Genomic DNA, 14,744 nt, shown 5'->3' on the forward strand with positions numbered 1-14,744 from the left:
TATATTTTTATGAGATGAATAAACTGCAACGGTAATTTTCTTAAGCCAAGCTGACTATGAACCATAATCGAATTAGAAATTCATAATTAACTTTGCTAATGTGTTGATTAAGTCCTCATTGACAGAGACAAAAACTTCGTTGATTTGTGTTTTGTGGGTAAAAAAACATCTCGGACACCGGCCGGCGTAGCAGTATGATGACACACCCTTCCTGAACCAATACCTAGAACGTTTGTTGTGAAAGTACATATAGATGTTTTATTATTGACCTGTATACATTGCTGGTTTTGAATCATAAAGATTAAACTGAATAGCACTGAAACAGTAATGGAACAAAAACTGTTCAACAAACACGAATTGGTTAGTATAAAGCAGTCTCGTAGATACTGCCTACTACGCCGCCCGATGGCGTAACTGCGTAGCATTGAGGCTACAGAGTATTTTCTTTTTGAAGGTGAAAAAGCATAGATCTTAATATTATGTAGTAAATCTCAATTATTTTTGCTGTAATATTTAATCGGTGATAAAATTAAATCACACACGGTCATCTGGCCCCAACATAGAATTCTCTGTACCATTAGAAATAGAAACTTGTTTAAGGACATACATTTATACATTGCTTTTAACCATCTGTATTAACAAAGAACAAAAAATATGTTCAATTCACGATTGCCTGCGGGACCTGGGAATAACACAACGACCCTCGGATTAGCAGACTGAGGCGTTAGCCATTGTCACCGAGCTAACTATTGAAAACAAATCTCAATTGACCATAATATTACAATTTAAACAACAAAGATAATGTTAAGGCTTTAACTCATATAATATGATAATTTTATATTATTATTAAATCAAAATGCAAGGTAGTTTAATAACCTAAAAGTACATATTATTATCCGCAACACGCTTCGTCAGGTTATAGAAACAGAGTTATCAGCAACAAGCTTCGCCAAAAAATTGATGTTGTATATGTTATTGTATTTTTTTTCGATAAACTATTTAGTGTTGTAATGACATTTAGCGCGCTGGATCCTTAAGACTTAGTGGGTAGACGTTTAGGAGCTAAATTTAACTTCTTCTATATATAATAGAAAAAGCGAATTTTTAGTGTCGATTTTCCTAACTTTACGAAATGAAAACTTAACAACGTCATTGTTGATACTTCAGTGGAGATTTATGGAGAATCTGGCTGTCTGTGGGACACGACATATTGCTCCTTCGCAAAATATGAGCATCCTAATCTGCGCTTAGTATTAATTCTTCTTTCGGCTTCCACCTGATGGTAAGTTGTTACAATCACCGAAAGCTGCTAGCAATGCCACAGGCGAGTCGTCGCTTATCGCTACGACATTTTTCAAACCTTGTTCAATGTAGAACATGTTATAGTATTCAAGGAACCACTAATTTGATGAACGGTTTTTCCGACTTTTAATCGAAAAGAGAAGATTTTAGACTACTTGTACCATCCTGCCTAATCCTGGCCCAAGAGTGCATTTAGATTTCATAGATGGAATAGTTGCTATACTAATGTAATTATACTTTGTACATTGACCTTGTCTCTAAAAAAGGGCGGAAGTAAGCACAGGTCTATCAACGCTACCTAAAAATAATAGTCATATTTATTTATAAAAGCACACATTAAAATCGTGTTTGCGACAAATTATTAAGAACAAGTGGTTAATTAGTACTGAATGAAAACAATTTTTCTTGAATGAAAATGCTTATTAATGTAAAATATCCACCTCTTTTCTGAATTCTGGGTTCATTAAGGCCTTGCGTAAGGATTTATGTGTGGTAACATGTACAAATGTGTCTGGAATTAAAGGAATAGTTTGTCATTTGATTGATGAGCAAAATAACTTATTAAAACCGCGAAATATAAGATCACTTTCTATTGGAATCTATTTTAATTTAACAATAGATACATATTCTACAACTGCTACCATAGGCTCGTATCATCGTTGTATCGAAACCAAAGGCCGACTAGTTATATAGGTATATATGTATCCTTTGTTTGTTGGTAAACGAACAGGCTATCCTAACTTTCTCATTTAAATTCTGTGAGAGTGAGATAGAAAACAAAAAGACGTATCAGACTCTCTCGCAGAATGTGTCGATCGATATGACCTTGGCACTGAGTTTTATTGTCAACCAGTAAGTGTGAAGCGCAACTGTAACATTAATGCATTGAAATATTTGAAAATCTGAAGCATTTTTCTATACCGACTTTTATTTCGATCGATAATTTCAGTTAAATTTTATTTTCATTTCACAAACGCCTCCACAGCTGCGAATACTTTTAATAATACTGTTCGTTGTGTTTTTTAGAGCATTATTTACCAAGATACTTCCTCTACCAAGATCTTGAGCTATTTACTACTGTATTTTTAATGCATTAGATGGGTAGGTGAGCTCATGAAAATAGTAATTTGAATGCCACTACCACCCTTCAGATATTAGGTCCACGTCCTTACGGATCCATCAGATCCAATAACCTTTTCATTAGACGCCTTCAGCTCTAACACTAGGAACAGGCTTAGGAGCCCTGGTAACCGTACTCGTCGAACTCGACAAAAAGGTCGACGTATAAATTAACCCATGCATCAGCTCGCTGAGTTTCTCGCCGGATCTTCTCAGCGGGTCACGATTCCGATCCCGTAGTAGATTCATTCGCGAAGCAGTTGCTCTTGAGTTGTTAGGTCTCTTTTGGAGGCGCTCGGGCAGCTTTTAGCAAATCTCACCCCTTCTGGCTGAGCCTTTGCTCGCCTACCTGTCCTGGTGAAACTGGAAAGGCCTCAGGGCCACCAGTAATACTTCAATCATAAAAAAAAACATTAGGTCGAAGCCATTTACTTTAAATGTTACGTAACGGCTGTTCCACACTGAAAACTGGAACTTTGTAGCAGAAATAGACTGGATGGTGGTAAATCTCAATACTGTGCGGTGTCGATGATGGTTCTGCCCACCATGCGCTGTACTACCAATAAATGTAATCGCGGTAGTTTGGTATACTACTCGGAGAGTATTGTTGGTCGTTATTGGGTAATTCCCTTAACCGCTTTTTGCGATAACCACAAGAAGCGATGGCGGAGTGCTTTAGTAGATGCCGACATGAGACCGCGAAATCCGGTTAAAATCATTAATTATTTTACAAAACGAATTATATTTATATTATGCCTTAATTATAGTAAAAAAATTACTATAAATAATGACAATTTACCTGTAACAATTCGAATTTTACAATAATCATTATATTATTCATATAATAAAAACGTGAAAGTTCAAATTGGAATTATATAACAAGAAAACGCCATCAGTAAAGCAATTAGAAGTCTGGTTAGAATACAAAAAGTAGTATTCACGGTTTGCTTAAACTAAATTAACTAATTAAATGAGTTTTCAATATTTAATCAAATATGAAGTAGTACTGTTTTTTAAAAGTTCTAAATTAAACCAAGCAATTAAAAATACGAAAAGGAAGTCGGTCGCCGGCTCATGAGTTTCCTAGTAGTTAACAACGGCTGTTATACAAACAGTAACAATAAACAAACAACAAAGTTATAGTTTACGTAATTATTCTTAGTTAATGAAACTTGAACAATCATACTCCGATCAATTTAAGTATGAAATTCTAATGTTTTTTTAGATTGTTATAACTATCCATTACATATATTAGAGAATTATGGGGTATTTATATTTAATTTTCCTAAGCTGACTCATAATGTAATCCTCTATTTATAATAGTTATAACACTGTTATACATAATATATATGCTGACTCCATAGCTGTATATAACTGCAGGTAGCCTATCCTATACGTTTTCATCAAAAAACATTTTCAACTAAGTTTCTTCTTGAAATCATCCTTTTAAGTTCATCCATCCGATGATATAAGTGTATACAGTATATATAGTGTTGTACACAGTCTAAAGTATCTTAATTCCCAAACCCGCAAGCCCTATGTTTAGGTTTCAGAGTGAACGTGCGGAGGGGAATGGTCAATAGCTCGGCGCGTGCGTAGTGTCATTTCCTTCATTCATTGCCTATGACAATTTCAACTTTAAAACATTAGAACAAAGGTTCAGTTTTAACTATGTACATTTTGGAAAGAGTGGCGGAACAAAGGAATCTGGAAACTATTTTCTAGAAGGATTCTGAAAATTTTATATGTTTATTTTTCCAACTGTGGCGTCAGGGCGTATTTTGAGCTCACATGCCAATTACCCTGCCTACTAGCATCGTGCCTATTTTTGCAGCAATGTTATTGTATTTAATTGTGTCTATGATCTTATTCTTTAAAACGGTTGGTGCCATGTTAATGTATATAACTGTTGGCATAGATTTGACATTAATTTAAAAAAGATTAATAGCCTCTTAACACACCCTGCAGCTCGTAAGCTCATCTGCCCACTGAAAGAAATTACAAAATACTTTAGATGGATTGGTTTCCTGATTGTTTTTAAGAAATAAAAAAATTCACTACAATTATTCAGACATCACTTAGTTCCACAATTTTTACATTCGTTTTTTTTCAGAAAGATCATCTATGTCTCTTTAGAATTAAAACATCCTATTGCCATATTCATATCGACGCTTGAAAGGCAAACATGACTAAGCGACAATGCGTGAACTTTACAGTAGAGCAATTTAAAGATGAAATTTCTGAAAAAAAAATTATTTTAACGAATCTAACTGTAGGATCGAAATTATTTTAATAGACCTAGAAATAGTTTTTTTTTGCCCATCGAATATACTTAAAGGCTATTGCCTATCATTTGTGTATATAGCAGTTATTGTCGCTTATATATATAGCCCATAATTTGATAAACAGGTAAAATTATCTGAATTTTATATAAAAGGTTTCTCGTCACAAGTAAAATTATCTAAGCCAGCATTGAAAGATTTGGAGTAACATGTAAAACAATATGAGCTATCGTTGAAAGATTTTCAGTAACATGTAAAGTTAGACAAATTCGCACAGCTTACAGTTTCGTTTTGGGTATATTGGACTAAAGTGATCCCATAGTTCACAACAAATCGAGTAAATGTATCTAAATACTATTCCATTATTTTATGCATGTAGAAATTGTAAAGAATTGAACTAAAATGTAATAAATTACTATGGTAAATCATGCAAAAGAGCGAAACCAAAAGAGTGAGACGTTTATGAATAAACATTTATTGTAAAAAACAATAGGGATATATTTTTTTGTAACAAAATCACGCTATTACTATTATATTTTATACAATATTTTGCCAATATTAAATAAAGAAACCATAACACATTGTAGTGTATTCCAATATAATACCAAAATCTAGTTATTGCCTCATCAGTCTTAAAAACAATAGAGAATTATTAAAACTCATAAAAGCTCTAGTTTTCAGAGTAAATCAACAACAAAAGCAATAATAAATTGTATTCTGCTATTGAACATAACCAAACCTAACAACACTATTGTACCTAATATAATCAGTCTCTAAAGGCATACGATATATATGCGACATGAGATCTTGTTATTTTTTGTTAATCAATCACAATCTTCAATATTGTGCAATGTCGTGCACGTGGAATGCTCAGAAACTCTTGTTTAAGACAATTAGGAATGACTTTGTCAGTGCAAAGTTTGAGCAAATCATCATATTTGGCTTTTGATATGGGTAACTGAGACCTATAACAAGATGTCAGTGATAACTTGATTTTAGGCTGAACTTCGACATCAAAAGATGATGCAGAAGCATTCATAGATGTTTTGTATTTAACGCTTTGCTTGTATTTTTTGAAAGTCATAACACGGATCTTGCTTATTTTCCCGGTTTGGTTGCCTTTGAAGTACTTATCACTAATACTATCCCATTTATAAAAATCTTCATAGCTCAGTCTTTAAACCTGAAAAGGCGATGAATCTTGCCTAGCTGTTGAAAATATTGTAAACCATTGTGATGATGCGTAAACAGTTGTATTTTTTGATCGATTCTCTACAATGGCATGGTATCGACATGTAAGTGTGTCCCGTCAAAAGAAAGTTTATTTGAATAATGCAACATTGCTAATACCGTATGGTTACGGTTTTGGCTTGGACAACAGTCGCAATAGAGAAGTTATCGCGTAACGTTTCTTCTAGCATCAATGGACTGAATATATTTATGTAAAATAGTTGCAATCTCATTGGCGCCACGCTAGCCATTACTCTCATCCCAGTAGTAACCAAAAACATTACGAGTTCCGTTTCATAAACACAAAAATTATATACGGCTAGTTTCCTACTACGAGCATAATACAAAAGCATAGATTGTGCAAAAGGCGTGTTGAGTACTTTTTCCAAAACTAGCATATGAGATGACGGATCATCTCGGTGTATATTTTTGTGGGCTCTAAAACGGGTATAGATTTCTTCTTTTTCTGTTTCATGTTATTGCTTTTCTCTTTGTTTTTCGAGATTTTTCATTTTTTTCGTAGTGAAGAAAGACGCTTTAAACACTGACTTTTATAGGTACATGAAATCCGATGTTGAAATTATCTAAGAATATTTTACGAAAAATTCTCTCGCTTACAATATTGTGTTGTGCTTTTTTGTATACTTTGTATAGGTTGGAGATATTTCTAATTTCTTCAGAAAGGTAAACTTTGCTCGAATTTTGACGATAGTAATGCGAAAGTACCGCTGGTATTTTTTTTTTTTTTAGTGCTCAGTTGGGTGGACGAGCTCACAGCCTAGCTGGTGTTAAGTAGTTACTGGAGCCCATAGACATCTACAACGTAAATGTCACCACCCACCTTGAGATATGAGTTTTAAGTTTTCAGTATAGTTACAACGGCTGCCCCACCCTTCAAACCGAAACCCATTACTGCTTCACGGCAGAAATAGGTAGGGTGATGGTACCTACCCGTGCAGACTCACAAGATGTATCAGCGTAACTTTAACTAGTAGGTGAGCTCACGGGACTCAAACCTGATGATGTTGCTAACACTGGCCCTAGCAAGAGCAGTGCTTCGCAGAATCTACCACCGGATCGGAAACGCGACCCACTGAGAAGATCCGGCGAGAAACTCAGTGGGCTGTGTCTGTGGGTTAATTTACTCGCCGAACCCTTCGTCGCGAGCAACGGGTTCGACGAGAACGATCATCGGGGAAGTCAATCGTGAACATTTGTTAAGTACGTATTTCATTCCAAAAATTGGTACCCGTCTGCGGGATTCGAACACCGGTGCATCGCTACATACGAATGCACCGGACGCCTTATCCTTTAGGCCACGACGACTCTGTAAACTTTTGATAAATCTTTTTACGGAATCTATAGTCGTTTCTTTGGTCTTATTTGGTGGTTCACATCTCCCTCATGGAAACAAAATGCAAATAATGTGACAAACGACTTTACTAAGCGACGCCCAGCTTACGAATGTCACATTTTACCAGCCCGCCAAAACGTGGTACGCGACTAGTTGCGCATACCCACACGACGTATTTAAACTCGCGCAATTCCTTAGCGACAAAAAAATATATTTTGTTTACGGGTAAACATAACTAAGCGCCAAAAGTAACCATTGAAATTAATCAAGTAAAATTATCTAGGCGACGTAGTTATTAGAAATGTTGTCATGTAAAAATATTTACGGATGGAAAGGGATATTATGTTAAACAAGTAAAACTATCTAAGATTCAATATTATTCCATTTTGTTTCAGGTTAAATTGTATAGCTGTACCAATTACGACTACTTTGTATAGGTACAATCTACTAAGTGGTTTCAAAGAATAATTTCATAACAAGTAAAAATAAATAAATACAAACAAATGAAAATTTAAAAACATGAATAACTGACTAAGTGAATAATACCTTATTATTAAAATGTCCTAACTGCAGGATGTCTCTAAAATAACTTTTTTTTTGTCGTTTGGTAGGAAAAAACTCTGCATTTTTATGCAAATCACACCATATCTAAGCGACATAAGATATGTCACAGAGTGATGAAACCTATACTAAACGACGCAGAAAAATCAGACGATTCCAATGGTGTATATAACTCATTTTACCTACTTTTGTCGCTTAGTCAGGATTGCCTTTCAAGCGTCGATATCATCATCATCATCAGTCTTTATCTGCCCACTGCTGGACATAGGCCTTCCCCAATTCCACACAGCCTACCACAGAATGCGGTCCTCCGCCTTCCGCATCATATAATAATTTATGTTTATTATATTCATATAATAAATATAAATTCACTAATATATTCTCTATAATATTAATTACATATATACTTTGGGACCATCGAGTTATGTTTAATATATTCTTTTGTAACTCCTTAACACAGCAGGTTTATCTACAATATAGTCTGCTTATTATGTTTCCTTCTTATTTATTCTCCGGACCAATTCTCAAAAATCGAGCACACGAGATTGGCTCTGGCGAGTATCCAATAAATGTCAACAAACAACTATGCTTCCCAGACGTTCGTAATGTGACAATATAATTAAAACAGACCGGGACATGGCAATGACACATTTCGCTCGGACTTAAAAACGGCGCGACGACGTCAACATCACGACTGTGACTAATGCATGCATTAATCGCCTATTTACTGGTGGTAGGACGTCTTGTGAGTCCGCACGGGTAGGTACCACCACCCCGCCTATTTTCTACCGTGAATCAGTAATGCGTTTCGGTTTCAAGGGTGGGGCAGCCGTAGTATCTATTCTGAGATCTTAGAACTTATATCTCAAGGTGGGTGGCGCATTTACGTTGTAGATGTCTATGGGCTCCAGTAACCATTTAACACCAGCTGGCCTCTGAGTTCGTCCACTCAGCTAAGCAATAAAAAAAAGCTAAGGGATATTAGTTTTAATTACCACATAGTGTTACTTTTCAGCTAGTCAAATACATCCACATTATTAAGTATTTGTAAGCCCCGTACTTTTTGGGTTTTAAATCTAACACTGGACAGAACTGGCCAATATTCTGTTGCGCTCTGTCAACGAGAAGATGTCAGTGTGATCACTGGATCCGCCCAAGCTCTAACCTAAAGTGACTTCAGTTTAGAGGACCTTGAGGACTATTTACTACAGATTTATTAATTTTACGAATTCGTGTTTCTCACTTTTAAGTTAGACTTAATTTCATTTTTCATTATTCATTTCATTACATTTTTTCTACCCTCAAATAGTTATGTAGTTTGTTTAATAATCCGAGAGTTCTATTAAACCTAGTAATACAGGTAACAATATGCATTTTTTTTCATAATTAAATTACTTGTATTTAACCATCGTCTTCACCGTGCAGTACGTACATAAATTTTGTTACAATCATAGTAATGCCAAATCACAATTGTTAAGTCCGCAGGCAGGTACCGCAGACAGGTAAAAAAAATCTAACGAAGTACGTAGGTACTTAATAAATGCTCTCAAATGACTTCCACAATGAAGGAATAACATCGTGTAATAAAAATCAAAACCGCAAAAATGAAAAGTTGTGTTATTACTGGTGGCTTGTGAGCCCGTCCGAATAGGTACTACCATTCTGCCTATTTTTGCCGTAAAGCAGCAATACGTTTCGCTTTGAAGGGTGGTACAGCTGTTTTACTATAAAAAAAGAGACTTAGAATTCGAGTCTCCCACTTATGTAACTACTTAATACCAGGTGGGCCGTGAGCACGTTCACCATTCTAAGAAATAAAAAAAAACCGATTTAATGTAATGTACCTACAATTTTACCTTTTCCTGATTTTTTTTCAGCTCTCTTTGATAGGTACCTACAGTGAAATGCTTTTCAATAAAAAGCTAAGTTGGGCCCTGTCAAAAAAGTACACCTAGAAAATGTTCCGCATGTAATGGTTACATTCTGGCTGGTGGTAGGACCTCTTGTGAGTCCGCGCGGGTAGGTACCTATAACCTGCCTATTTCTGCCGTGAAGCAGTAATGCGTTTCGGTTTACTTATATCTCAAGGTGGGTGGCGCATTTACGTTGTAGATGTCTATGGGCTACAGTAACCACTTAACACCAGGTGGGCTGTGAGCTCGTCCACACATCTAAGCAATAAAAAAACAAAAAATCAATATCCCAGCAAACACTTATCACCATGATACGAAAATGGCTTGAATCACCATTTCGTTCTTACGTAACTATTCCAATAACGTTAACGCACTCGAAAAAAGAATGGTAAATTTGGATAGCGGCGTTAAAGTTGAATTCATAATTAAAAGCTCTCAGATGAACTGAGAGCTTTTAATTATGAATTCAAAAAAACTATCATCATCATATATAGCCACTGATAGGATAACGATGTGATAAGTGTATCAACAATACTGAAGAGCCTTAAGTATGCATACTTCATATTTTTTATATAGAATCAACGAATGATAATTGTTATCAACGGGTCATTAACACTTCAAGCGTAACCACATACAAAAACAGGTCGTTGAGTTTATCTAGAGTGATTAGGTAATTTTAAGATTGTTTATTTAAGTAAGCAATGAACTTACCAATTTACCCTGATGAAACATTACATATTTTCGTGAATTAATTTCTATTGTTGCTGTGAAAGGTGAGTTAAAGCCATTGACATTCTTCCGTCAGGGGGAAGACCAATATCGGAATGTAAAATTTCTATAATAAACCAATACAGGAATATCTTTTCGTTGCGTCATTTCCGGAGATACCGGTCTAGGTATTCTTGTTTCAAAAAGAAGAGGCAACTCCTGAACATCGAAGACATGCCGATAGATCATCATCGTCTCCCAGTTAAAAAGCATACGCCGGTCTTAAGCATGCATACATTCCATATGTTTACATCATGCTAAGATCTTTGGACAGAAATATATTTGAAGAAATGAATTGCTGTTCGTTAGTAAAACTTGAAGTAGTAGTAGTAGTATGTTAGTAAGTCTTGAATTATTTGTGGAAGTCCAGAGAAGGTTTAAAAGGTAGATAAATATGAATATGTTCGGAATTAAATAAAAATAACAATTTTGTTTTTCCTATGATGTGTCCCCCCCCCCCCCGTCGGACGGATTCCTTTTGTTTGTTTTAAGTTTATTTTATACAAAAGTTTAGCTCTTTTATTTATCGATTGAGGCACTACGAAGTCTGCCGCGTCAGCTAGTACCCAATAAAATATTGCATTATACGCAATGAATTGAATAGCGTGAAAACATTTACAAGCTGCACCGCGTTCGTGCATCGATCTGTATGTCCTAGTTGCAGGTCAAGCCAACGTCCCTCACCTCTGTAGAGTTTCATTCACCGGTCGTTGCACGAGATAGGTACTGGCATGACGTAAACGAGTAAAACAAAATCTCAAACCGACAAACATAATAAAATACGTTTTAAAAGTTTTCCATAGTTACAATGTTTTTGACGTAACATTTTTTTTATTGCTTAGATGGGTGGACGAGCTTACAGCCCACCTGGTATCAAGTGGTTACAGGAGCCCATAGACATCTACAACGTAAATGCGCCACCCACCTTCAGATATAAAGTTTTAAGATCTCAAGTATAGTTAGAACGGCTGCCCCACCCTTCAAACCGAAACGCATTACTGCTTCACAGCAGAAATAGGCAGGGTGGTGGTACCTACCCGTGCGGACTCACAAGAGGTCCTACCACCAGTAATTACGCAAATTATAATTTTGCGGGTTTGATTTTTATTACACGATGTTATTCCTTCACCGTGGAAGACAATCGTGAACAATTGTTGAGTTCGTATTTCATTAGAAAAATTGGTATCCGCCTGAGATTCGAACACCGGTGCACCGCTCAACACGTATGCACCGGACGTCTTAACCTTTAGGCCACGAAGACTTCTAAAACACACGACGACGACATCACATACCTACCTACATATTTTAGAACGTAATAAAGCTAGATATTGTAATTTTTATTTATTTATTAGGTAGATATATACTAGAAGGACGACTTCACAGTTGTAGTGTTAAGTGAGTGTACGATGTTCAATGTTTGCAGAAATAGTCTGTCTTTAGACTAGATTGACTTTGATGATGGCTTACAAAATTCTATGCGATTGGGAAATAGGTACGCAAAATTATCATGTCTTGGTTTGATATTAATTACACGTTGTTATTCCTTGATTGTGGAGTCGATCGAGAACACTGGCTATAGTTGCATCATTTGACACAACCGTTGCCTTAACCTAGTCTTTCCCAAAGTGGGCGATAACGCCCCCCTGTGGGCGCTGCAGGCCTAAAGGGGGGCGGTAACAGATCCAGAAAAAAATTAGAGCGTTGTGCAGAAGCTTGAGAGGCGATTTGTAATTTCTAAGAGGACTCTTAGGCACCGTCTAAACTCACTAGTGGTTTTTAGGTATGTGAAAAAATGGGGGCGCTAAAAATAATTTATTCTCAAAGTGGGCAGTAGACAAAATAAGTTTGGGAGTCCCTGCCTTAACCTTTCGATCTAAACGACTTCCCTTCTTCTGCATTTTACTTAGGAACCCATTTGCAAATGTTGATTATTTGTACCACTTATTTGCCTTTCGCAAACGAGCAAATGTGCTAAGGTAAATATAATCCGGTCACATTACAGTTATTAAATATTAATATTGATGATATCAGTTATCAAATAAAAAACACGATCGAGTTTGAGAATATCCTCTTCTGATCAAAATATGTAGTTATCGGTGATTTTTTTTCGAAATCGTGACAAAATTTCAATTTCGAAGACGCCATATCGTCGTTGTCAAACCAAAATCGGCTCTGTGCACTTTTGAGATTTTTTCTTTTTGACCTCTTCGTATAGTTCACAGCCCTATCTACCGTATAAAAAAACTGTTATGTGGCTATAGCTTTAATATTTATCTATAGCTTTCATTTAATATAGTTCTTAAAAATTCACCTTCATATAAAATTTTATACGAAAGTTTTTACTGGTTAATTCAAAAATGAGTTTTTGCACATAGTAGATTTTGGTTTGATAGCGACGATATGCAGCGATCGATCTCGAACAATTAAGATACTGGCAGTCACAAAATAGAATCCATTGTTCCAGTTTGAAGGGTGGGGTAACCCTTGTCACAATACCATTATGACTTCGACCACGCGTTTTAAGTGATAGTCGCATTCAAAATGATATCTCTAAGCTTCTATAAATTTAACTTTAACTTTCTGTAACCACTTTCGCCATCAACCACCTCCAGTTCACTCGGCTGCATATCGTAGTAATAAAATTATCTTTATGACAATGACTGATCCCTCACGACATGCGGCGAATTAGCCGATTTAAAATCACTACGAGTATACAGCTACTTATTCTGTGCGATTACCAGAGTTTTGAATGCATAGAAATGACTTATATACTAATTTAAGACTTACAAATTGAAATCAAATGTCATTACTTTTCGACTTCTTGTAGAAGCTTCGGTATCCTGGCTTCAGATTGGACTTGCAGGCTTTGACTAGGCTAGCACTAATCTCTACTGAAGAAATATGTTCGTATAATTAACATATCTTGAAAATATATTTAGGGTTAAAATAAAACAAACACAACAGTATGAAGAATTATTAGACAGTATATTATATTAATTTATTTTATTACAATTTAGTATATTAAGAAATCATTCTAGTGTTTTAAGTCGTCGTGGCCTAAAGGATAAGACGTCCGGTGCATTCGTATTTAGCGATGCGACTGTACCGGTGTTCGGTTCCCGCAGGCGGGTACCGATTTTTCTAATGAATTACATACAACAAATGTTCACGATTGATCTCCACGGTGAAGGAATAACATCGTGTAATAAATATCAAACCCACAAATTATAATTTGCGTAATTATTGGTGGTAGGTCCTCTTGTGAGTCCGCACGGGTAGGTGTGGTACCTTGCCTATTTCTGCCGTAAAGCAGTAATGCGTTTCGGTTTGAAGGGCTAGGCAGCCGTCGTAACTAACTATACTTGAGAACTTAGAACTTATATCTCAAGGTGGGTGGCGCATTTACGTTGTAGATGTCTATGGGCTCTTAGCACCAGGTGGGCTGTAAGCTCGTGTAGCCCATCTAAGAAATAAATAATAATTTTCTAAATCAATATCATTGATGAAACATTACTTCATATATAGTAATCGGCAAACTTCGTGAGCAAATGACCTTGACTGCGCAGAACCGAATTTTAGATCACTTTGGTGGTGAGGGTGAGGCGCGACGGCAGGGGAAATCGTATCGAGCGCGTTATTGGTAGATCAGTCGAACCCTGCGTCCCGCACTGCGCCCTCATTCCGCTTGCTCCCAAAAGTACGCTTGCGTACAGTGGAAAGTCTATCGTTATTAATCGTTAAGTTATTTGTTATAATTGCTTGTGGACTTTGTTGCCATTGCTATTTGTTGAGTGTTTGTTGATTTTTTATAAAACATACACTATGCCGTGACAAACTGGTGTAGTACTTAAAAGAAAGGGTAGAAAATTTGTGTACGACGTATATTGCTTCTTTATAAAACATGGGAAGAATGATATGGAAAAATTAAAACAGACTTCGGAAGCAACAAAAACATCAGTGAGTACTGTTAGGTGCATTATTAACGAAGCTAAAGGCTCTGGCTTGCTCGCCGTGTTTCGGACTCCGGGTAAGAAAAGATCAGGGAAGAAGAAAGTTACCGGAATGGATAGTTTCGTTCAATCTGTAATAAAAAGATGTAATCATAATAACTACATAACAAGCAGCGAAACTCCATACCGTAGAAAGGCTTCGAAAAATTTAAAGAAGATATAAATTTTAATGGCTCGGAATTAAGCTTACGACGGATTATGAAAG

The sequence above is a fragment of the Bombyx mandarina genome, chromosome 22 (assembly GCF_030267445.1).
Source record: "Bombyx mandarina strain Sakado chromosome 22, ASM3026744v2".
NCBI classification, from domain to species: domain Eukaryota; kingdom Metazoa; phylum Arthropoda; class Insecta; order Lepidoptera; family Bombycidae; genus Bombyx; species Bombyx mandarina.